Below are 10,905 nucleotides of genomic sequence, written 5' to 3' on the forward strand. Positions count from 1 at the left end.
TCTCTCTCTCTCTCTCTCTCTCTCTCTCTCTCTCTCTCTCTCTCTCTCTCTCTCATCCCCCACACACACATAAGTTATTAAACATAGCATGTGTTTACTTGACCTCCATCAAGCATATTTTGATTATGCCTGTAAAAACATCAATTGCATCCTTACCATCAGGAACTTAGAGTAATAGAGCATAAGTCACCAAGATATATTAAAACGTCACTCCTCTCCACTGCAAACTGATATCATCCACCCCACAGTTAATACCAATTTAATTATCTATGCGACAACTTGATAGACAGGACAAGCTCGACTTTTTAAGGTAATTTGGTAATCTTATATATAATTGCTGATGAATTACTGGTGTCAAAATGATTATAATTATTCACATATTTATTATATGATTATGACTGTTTCTATTCCAAAAAGTAATTGTCTTCTCACAAAGGTACTTTTTTTGGTGTGGGCTCTAGTTTATTATTTCTGTCATTACTTGGTCAATTCGAGTGCGCTGTTTAAACTTGAACGCCCTTATTAGGTTTTTGCTACAGTGGATAAGGGGCGGTAAGTGTGTTGAGATAAACTAATCATCTTAAACCTTTAATTATTAGAAACTTACTTTGACAAGTTTTTTTTTCAAACCAGCCGAGTTAAGCCTCAAATGAGCAAATGCATGTCTGAGGAAATCGTAATAATTTTTAAGTCATCTGGATCTGGCTTGGGGTGGCAGAATTCATTAGAGCAGATTAGCTGAGCATACAAAGTAAATGGGGTATAGCCAATGCGGAGGTCCAGAGATTCCTCATTTAGCTCAGAATATGAGAAACCATGTTTTTCTGTGCGTTTGACCCGATGATCTACTTTCCTTTTTAATGACCCTTGACTTTTACCCTACACGTTTACAGTATACAAACCATCACTAATAATGTCCTGCACCGCAGCGTGAGGAGTGAGGGACATATGAGATTATTCACTGTTAGTCTGACAGGGCAGTCGACTGAATTGTTTTGGGGATTTTTTAGAGAGAGAGGGGGAAGTGAGGGAAGCTAATTATGAGTTTAAGAAGAAGGTTGAAGGAAAAAAGAATAAGATTACAAAGAATAATTTGCAGATATAATTACACCAAAATTGGGTACACACAATTGTCAAATACATGTATTGCTTGACCTGGGTGAGCCAGTGAAATAAATCCTTCTTCTATAGCCTTTGTTAATTTGTTTTTATCATCTCCAAGTGGTGTTTGTGCAGGCAGTGCAATTTGCATGTGTAATTCCACTGTGCAAATTGACAACAAGTAGATAATTCTGGGAAATGGGTTAGTTGCAAGGCACCAGCTATCTTCCTGTGCCGATTCATTTTGAGGAACTGCTGAGGCATGAAACTCATACATCAACTATTTCCTCACAATGCTCAGACTTATTGTCCCTTAAAATGTCATTACAGCCATTATTTATGGAGTTAATTCATTTATTAAACCATATTTACTCTGACAGAATGTCACATTGTGTCCGTCGTCCAGACTGACGCCTTTAATGATGAATCGAACACATTTTCTTTTTAAATCTTCAGAGAAAACAAAGGACTTCTTTTATGACACATACCTGAAACTAAACAGATGAAAAGAAAAAATGGTTGGGGAAATTGTAACACAGTTTGTGTATGTAAATTATAATAACGTACATGAAATATGCACAGAAAGAGCACATATTGTTTTATAAAATTGCAATTGTTTCATATTAAAGATAGTGGTAGGTATCTAGGTGTATTGAATGAAAGTATTACACGTTTTTGTAGATTTTGGAAGCACACTGCAAAAATAGATCAGTTGACTTTCTATGTGTAACAGGTGCTCAATGCATCACTATAGGTTCCCCTGGAGAAACAAAGCTTGCATGTTTTAAATATACCACCCACACTAACAGGTGCTTGTTAAAAATACAATGACAATCTGAAAAATAACCTTTCACATTCTGACATAATGCCCAACGTGTAAAGATAGAAACTGAATGCAGCTCAGATAGTCATGTTGAGAATGCTGAGTGGTTATATGTCAAAGAAATGTGGCACTAAATATGACAGTATTCCTAATGTGTAATTGTGCAGCGGAAGACATCTCCTGATGTGTCATACATTTTAATGGTACATATTCTCGCTGCATAATTCCATCATTCCATTTTCATTTATTTTATTTTCTAGCTCCATGCACCTGTCACGTCAAACTACTCATTATGGCAGTAATATTGAGCTGTATTTGAACCATTAAGCTGTAATGATTCGCCTGCGTGACATTTTAATTCATATAAGAAGTTTGAAGAGGATGGCAGAGTTATTGGGATTAGACAGTTAGTGCTAAAATAAACTAAGTTGATTGGCAAGATAATACTCACAGGCTTCATATAGGAGATTCAATGGGAGGTTCAAGTAAACGTTTGAAACGTTTAAACCTTTCGAAGCACTACAGCGGCTCTCACAGGACTCAGATGTCGTCAAGTTTTTGCTTCTTTGCCAAAGGAGATGACGTATTTATGAAATGAGCTCTGTAGAGCAGTTTGTCCGTTTAGGACTGGACTTTTAAGAGTGAAAGTTAAGAATAAAGTAATAACTGTAAACACTAAATGTGAAACATTGTGAAATGGTTACAAAATTGCTTTCAAATATACGTTAAAGAGAGATCAGTGCAGCTTGTTTTGTGAATGTAATGCATTTCAAATACATGCTGTGACACAGTCATGCTTTTCAGACTGTCTGAGTTAGCCGTCATTCATGTGTTATTAGTTTAAGCACAGAGTTGCACAACCGGACCATTCCCAGATAAAATCGTACATTTAAATTGAATCATTTATTCCATTTTTTGGAATAGGACTTCCAACACATTCTCCACATTTATCTGTTTTCTGTTTCTTTATTTTAATCACATCTTGCCTTTTGGATAGCTTCACTGGCATGTAGATTAGTGTGAAATGTACCCCAGTTAGAATCTCACGCAAGCTCCAATCAGATGAGCCCTGATTTAATCTGAGCGAATCGTCCATCCCACCCGTGAGGGACTGCACAGATGAAACACACCTCATATTCATAACTTCACTTACATGCCTGATTATGAAGCGAGAGATAGCAGGTAACTCTCATTCTTTGCCTTTTTTTCCGAGCACAATTTTGCCTCCAAACTTCAATTATTAATCGTAGCCCTTTTCTTCATCAGTGGAGAATCTAAGTCTGAATAGAAGGGGATATATACTGTATCATTAAAGATGAAAAAGAATCACAATTTCAATTGGCCTTTTTGACCAGGCACATTGTGTCAGATTTCAGTGCCTTCAAAAAGAGTTTTCCCCTTTGCGTTAATTTCCAGTTGCTCTAACACATTTTCTAGGAGCGAACGTTCACATTCTGCTGCTAATTTGTGTGCTTGGCTCTGTAATCATGCCATTACTTTCTTTGACATAAAATAATGCCTTTGAATAATGGGAAATATTACCTGATGAATTAATTTAAGAGATATGATCGAGGGTAAGAAGCTTAAATGCCATCTTAAATTATATGCAGGCCTCGAAAAACTTTCAATGAGTCTCATTTGCATTAGCTTAGCACTGGATTCACATCATGACTCACTGTGGGAAGCATGAACACACCTTCCAAATACTAATGGATAAAATAATATTAGCAATTAGCAAAGTATTTACAACCGAAAACAGTGCAGCTACTGGCCAGTGCTAAAACCTGTTTTTAGTTCATGATTTTATTCCATTCTCACATTTTTTTGTAAGCATTATAGTCATTTTGTTTAATTAATTTTAATTTGTCTGTATATTTGCATCTGAAACTTAATTTAAAAAATGGCCGTCTCCCTTGTTTGGATAATTTCTCGGACTGTCAAACGATTAGTCACGATTAATCGAATCCAGAATAAAGGTTTGTGTTTACATAATATATGTCTGTGTACTGTGCATATTAATTTTGTATTTATAAACACACTTACGTGTATACATAGTGTATTTAGGAAATAATTATTAATATTTACCAATCATTTAAATTACATATAAATGTTTATTCATTTAATATTTTTCTTAAATGTACAGTATGCATGTATGTGTATGTTTTTATGAATACAAAATGAATATGCACAGTAAACAAACATAATATTATGTAAACTTTTATTCTGGTTGCGATTAATCACGATTAATCATTTTATAGCCCTATTATTTAACAGTGCCTATTAAAGGTCTAAAAGAAATGGGACTGACTGTATACATGTGCTTTTTGATCCAAAGGGGAAACATTTATGCAAAGTGACTTTACATTTACATTTTTTTTTCAATACATACACTACCTGAAATTCAAACCTGTGACCTTGGCATTGTTAGCATCAAGGTGTCCCAGCCGAGCTACGAGAAAAAGTGTATAGGTTAGCAGTTGTACAACGCCACTGCTGTTTAAAGAATGTGTTGTGAGACTTACAATACATCTAAAAGGCCTAGTTATATGGAGGATTTATATCATTTTCTGTTCTGTTCTAAATGCTTTGACCAGCTTTGATTTTATATTTTTTTAGCTTTCGCTCATATTCAACTCTTATTTCCAAACAATGCAGCGGGTCAGAAAGCTGACAAAATGCTGTGAGGTATACCGTGGACATTTTTTAGTTTACATTTACATTTATGCATTTGGCAGACGCTTTTATCCAAAGTGACTTACATTGCACTGTACTAAACATTTGTTTCTAACTATGTGCAATCCCCTGGGATCGAACCCATGACCATGGCGTTGCTAGAACCATGCACTAACCACTGAGCCACAGGAAAGATTAAAGAATCTATAACATTGAAAAGTGATTGGGAAAGCATTTATAGTGAACTATTCTGAGACAAAGAAACATTGCACTTAATCCAACTGGTACAACTAATATTGTTAGATTTTTTTATTATTGGTTTCTCAGGTCATTAGTATTCCTAGTAACTTACACTTATAACCTGCAGGATATTGCAGCATGGTCGCTTAAAGGGTGGACTATCATTTGTTAATAAAAACTGTTTGTTGTATTTAGTCATTACTCTGTTAGCACTTTCATATGTTTTTTTAATAATGGTTGGAATTATACCAAAAAATATAATGTTCAACAAATTAATTATCAAAATCTGAAATCACTTACAATGATTTTTAATTCCTATTATAGAACCCTGTCGTAATAAAATCCATAATTTATCATTCATTTCATCTCAAAACACAATTATTTTCCTTTATGGAAGAATAAGGGAATCAGGCTTTCAGCTCAGGTGGGGAGAAAAAAGACCCTCAAATTCTCAAAAATCGCCTGCCTATAGATAGAGAGAGACCGACAGAGAGAAAGAGAGAGAGAGAGGGAGGCCTTGCTCATTACACTGCTGTCATTTACTCTTCATCCTTCGTACTCTTTAGTGGCATTAAGATGGGATGTAAATTTGACAGTTAACGCTATTAGAAAATGGCTAGTTCAAGAAGGGCAGGAATTAGAGATGGGCATTAGGCTCTGATAAGCTGCTTTCCTCCACTGCGGCAGCTGCTTAACATTCATGGGAAAGTCATCATCAAACAACGTTATCACAGCTCTGTTGACGGCTGAGGAACATCATCACTATGATAATTTTTTTTTATAGCTGTGAGCCAGAAAAGCCCCCTTTTATTTCAGCGGTGTGTTAATGAGATAGGGCCTTGTTGGTATGGGCAATGCAAACTTGCCATTCTCCATCGTTTGTTAGAGTTCCTCTGCCTCCAACGTCCCCCACCCACCTCTGTTTGTGTCTCTCTCTCTCTCTCTCTCTCTCTCTCTCTCCCATTCTGCCAATCTGCTCAAGAAAGACTATTTTATATGCTCAAATGGAAGTGTTCAATGAGGACCTTTAAGGGGGCATATAAAGTCACACTGGTTCCGTTCACAGAGCAGAGTTTAGTTATCAGTTAGGAAATGTGGCTGTCACTCTCATTAATAACCAAACTGCGTGCTGTATGTATCACTCTTAAACAGGACTAACAACCGTATGCTATGTGAACAGGCCCCATATTTGGGATATCAGCTCTCATATTGGCATTCAAAAGTAGCTTAACATTTGGTGGTATTATAAAACACCAATACTTGTTCTTCCCTCTACGGTTGCGACCTGCATATTGTGTCTTCTGAATGCATTATGAACATAGAGCTGATAAAAAGTAGAAAATTGAGCACTAGTATGACCACTGATAATCGATCCATTCTTTTGTTTTAACCTGCTTATACAAAAAAGGGTCTCGAAGGACAGGAGGACAGCCAAATGGATTTTTGGTTTCTTAGATTCAGACAGATCCTCATAGAGAGAGAGAGAGAGAGAGAGAGAGAGAGAGAGAGAGAGAGAGAGAGATGCAAACACCCAGCACAAAGAGTCTCTGTCTGTGTTGGGGATACATGGGCTGCCTACAGCAGATACCAAAATCAGATTTAGGATTTATTACTCAGCTTTTGTTTGTTGAGTGGTTTGGGAGAGATTTAGGTACTCTTGATCTTCCACAGATCTCTGTCAAGGGGGAACACAATGCATGTTGAATCTGAGCAGCTTTAATTAGTTTCTAAACTTTGAAAAAGGCAAGGCTTTGTGCTTCTGACGGCAAACATTACTAATTCAGGAAGAGTTTCATACTCCTTTAGTGGTCTTAAAGGGGATCCGGTGTCATATTGTGCGAATGCATTGTGGTTGTAACTAAGTACACTTAAAACTCCACCAGCCTACATTTCAACAGTGACACTTGTAATATCTTGGAATTGCTATGAGAGTACATAAGAACAAATGCGAATGGGTGTGGAGAGAGCATCTTATCTAGACAGATTTGCTAGGGAATATTCAAATATGTGTGGTGACACAGATTAAATGTGCCTGGATAGTATTATACATTGTTATGAGATATAACAAAGCCTGCCTTAAAATAATTTGACTCTTGGGATTCAGTGACATGTCCCTTACAGTATTTTCCTACCCAATTGTTTTAAAGTAAAGTGTGACAAAAGGTACTATGGCAAACCCTTGAAGATAGCCAACTAGCAACATCTACATTTACGCATTTGGCAAATGCTTTTATCCAAAGCAATTTACAGTGCATTCAGTAAAATGAATGTCTTTTGTCAATATATGTATGTTACCTGGGTTCGAACCCATGACCTTTGCATCGCTAGCATATCTTTACTTTTCGTATGAGAGCATATACTAAAAGACCAATTTTTTATATGCAGAATGTCAGAATAAATGCAAAACTTGTGTGCTTTCTCACTAAATCCCATAAAAAAACTGCATATACTGTATTATTTAAATAAAAACAAGAATACCACAAAAGGCCTGTCACCTCACCAGGGGCCTCATGTACGAAGACTTGCGTTGATTCCATACTAAAACATTGCATACGGACAAAGCTGTAAATGTGCGTACGCACAAAAAAACTCATGCCAGACATGAAGTTGGCGTGGAGGAACGCACATTCTCACGTTAATTTCACTGTTAGTACATCCGACCGTGAGCGTGAAATCTGGCGTACGCAAAGTTTTTGTGTGTACGCGGCGTTGATACATGAGGCCCCAGGACTAAAATACAAAATCAAGCTCAGTTGTCTACACTGTTAATATTTTAATAGTTTTACTGTTATCTGTACATAAAAATCAAGAGGTCACAAAAAAAAACATTAACAACATATACAGTATAACTTAACTGATTGCTTTAGGTTACAGAAAAGTATTTTTCTACTCTTAAATCTACACTCTTAAAATGGATGTGGTAATTTTAACACATTGTTTGTGTTATCCTATTTAACACATTATGTGTAATTAAACATATTTTGTGTAGAATTTTAACACAAGTTGTGTTGAAAGTAACACAACACGTGTTGTCCCAAGAAATAACACAGAAATGTGTTCGATTTAATGTGTTGTCCTTAACTCAACACAAAAATGTGTTGAATTTAACTGTTTTTAGAGTGTAGTTATTTAAAAAAAAGACTTAAACCTAAAGACAATTCAACACTAAGCTATTTGATTTCAGACTAGGCCTATATTTTCAGACAAAATTTATTTGTGCTTAAAAAGCCTATTCACAAGTGTATTTTGTGCATGCCAGTGCTGATTCAATTTCTTTGTCTTCATATATCTTATCGAAAACAATATGCTTGGGGACAGCATTATTTATGTTGTGCCGTATACATTACAATGCTAACGCTAATTTCCCCTCTGGAATGAGGCTAATTAACATGAGTGTCATCCAGATTAAAGAAAACGCCATTGTGATTCTAAAACTCAAGAGATGCTGATTCACGATCAACGTGTAAACAGCTCCTCCAACACTAAATCATCATTCATTACTCCAATTATTCTTCCTCATGAGTCTCTCATTGCATAATGGTGAAGATCTCGTAGAATGCATGCAAAGCTTTGACAGAAGCAGAGGAAGGGAATGCAAACAATAATGTAAAAGCAGTTACTGGCTTTGATTTCTCTGGGGACTGAATAAATAATAGCCTGCTTAGAGCCGTTGTTTGTTTCCCGTCACTCCGCGCGAGCACCTTATTTTTCTCATGGAAAGTTTTTTTCTCTTTCAGGATTTGTTCTTTTCTTCAATTACAGCGGAGAAGACGGACCGGAGAATGAGAGGCCTGCAGCTCTTTGTATTGGTCTCTCAAGCTACTTAGGGGGTTTGAACATGAAACGCACACCGCTCAGCTTTATAAATGAATGAACTTTATTCCTCGCAGTTTTAGAGTTTATGAAAGAAACACCTGTAAGCGTGTAAGGAAACTGCCGTAATGACTTTTTTCATTTTTAGGATTGTGGAGAAGAATGGTGGGGAGATTAGAAATGTAGGTGAATTAACAATATCTTACAGCTGGGGTTTTGCTTTAGGATCCAGATTTTTCAATGAACGTCAAAGTGGTGTCCTAACACACTTATTTATCGTGTAAAATATACTTTATTGATCTCATGACCTTCTCAGCCAATAACCACGCAAAAAGTCGACAGCAAACCATTTCTCCTTACTACATGTGTTTACCCTATTTAAAATGATATATTTTTACCATAGTTATCTTTAGTTTTGTTTATGGTTTTCATTGATATGGTATGAGATCAATCTTATTCATGTTGGCATAAACCTAATTTGGCTGACTGACAGCCCAGGTGAAAACAGTACTGTAATACACTTAAATTTACTTACAGTGCTTTATCTTCATGCACCAAGTTTGCACCTAATATACAAACAATAGTTTTAGTAGCCCTTAAGATAAATTTAATACTAATCTAAGTGTACTCAACTGAGACACCATAGAAGAACAAAAAACATATTTTTAGTATATTAAGTACAAAATTAATGTGTGACAATATAGCACTTTCAGTACATTATGGAAGTGGGTAGTTATATATAACCGCAAATATGTTCTATGTTGTGAAAGAAATTGTTTTTGAAAAAACACTTACAGCATGGTCGCAAGAAATTAAAAATGGTTTTGCTATAGTAAGTTTAACATCATAATTTACAAATCATATATGTATAAAAACCATGATTATAAGAATGGTAATCAGCATACCAAAAACATGTTTCCTACACTTTTACTACAAAAAAGGTTCATTTTCATTGTAAGGGCCCTTTTGTGTAGAGCTTTAAAAATGTATAATCTTAAATAGAATTTTAATTTAATCAAAAACAAATTCTGTTATACAATGCTGGAACATCAATACATTTGGTTGGTGGTCTGATTTTTCTGATGTTTGATTGCATAAAATATATGATGCATTTTTATATTTCATACAATGCCACAAAATTTGTGGCCATGCACCCTAGATCCATCTTGGGGCCCCCAGTTTGAGAACCACTGACGTAAACAACGCTGGTTCAACACTGGTCCAGAAGAACTTCCACTTCCAGTTACACAAAATACAATCCACAGAATATTTCTAACCGATTTCAATGTTAAACAAATAATTATATATGTAATATTTTTAAAAAACTAATAATTAAATAAATAAAATAAAAACTGAAACCAAAATGCAGAAAAACAGGTAAAAATCTCTCAGATGGAGACACTAGTTTGTGACCAGAATAGAAAATGCAGATGCTGTGCATACACTTCAAAACTTGTTGCTGTTATGATGTTGTTTTAGTCTAGCTGTGTGTCTTCCTAGCATCATTAAAACGATGTACTGTACAAATCAACAGTTTCTAAATCAAAGTGCCCTTCTCAGCATAGAAGAAAACCGTATTAGCACATAAGGCTTGATTTGTCTCAGTGCGCCCTTGTTAAGTTTCTTTAATAACCTTGTGTAAACCTAAACCCTCTGTACTCAGTGCTCATTAAGGCGAGTTGGAGTAATGCCCTACAGATTGCTCTCCCTGCATCAGCGGCATGCAGGGAGACTTCAACATGCACGTGCCTCTCGCAGGGAAGAGAAACCAATAGGGGTCACTACTTACTCTGCATTCCACAGAGCCATTACGGGGTGAAGCTGTTCCACCTGGGCCTTCGGACGACTCCCGGAGTCGGCGTGTGTGCAGGCGTGGTAAGTTATCGTGGTCGAGGACAGAAGGCTCATTGTTGATGAAGGTGATGGGCACCAAATCAGGCCCTCGTCCATTTCAGTGGTGGGCAGGACGACTCATTCTGTAATGATTTTGATGTCTGGAAACGAAGTTGAGCTATTGACCTTCAGTGAGGAAAAGACTGTCTCTTAATGGAAATTCCCTGTTTTTTCAGCACCGCTCCCATAAGCTGTAGGGGCATTATTTCAAGCCCATTACTTCCTAATCACATTGTAAAAATCCTCGCTCCTTTCATCCATCCCACCCCTCCTTTATTTGCGTTCCCTTGTTTTTTCCCCTTTCTCTCCTCTCTGCGCTGGTGTTCGGATTCTGCGGAAAGCATGAATGGATTCCTCTGAAT

The sequence above is a fragment of the Triplophysa rosa genome, linkage group LG9 (assembly GCF_024868665.1).
Source record: "Triplophysa rosa linkage group LG9, Trosa_1v2, whole genome shotgun sequence".
Classification (NCBI taxonomy): domain Eukaryota; kingdom Metazoa; phylum Chordata; class Actinopteri; order Cypriniformes; family Nemacheilidae; genus Triplophysa; species Triplophysa rosa.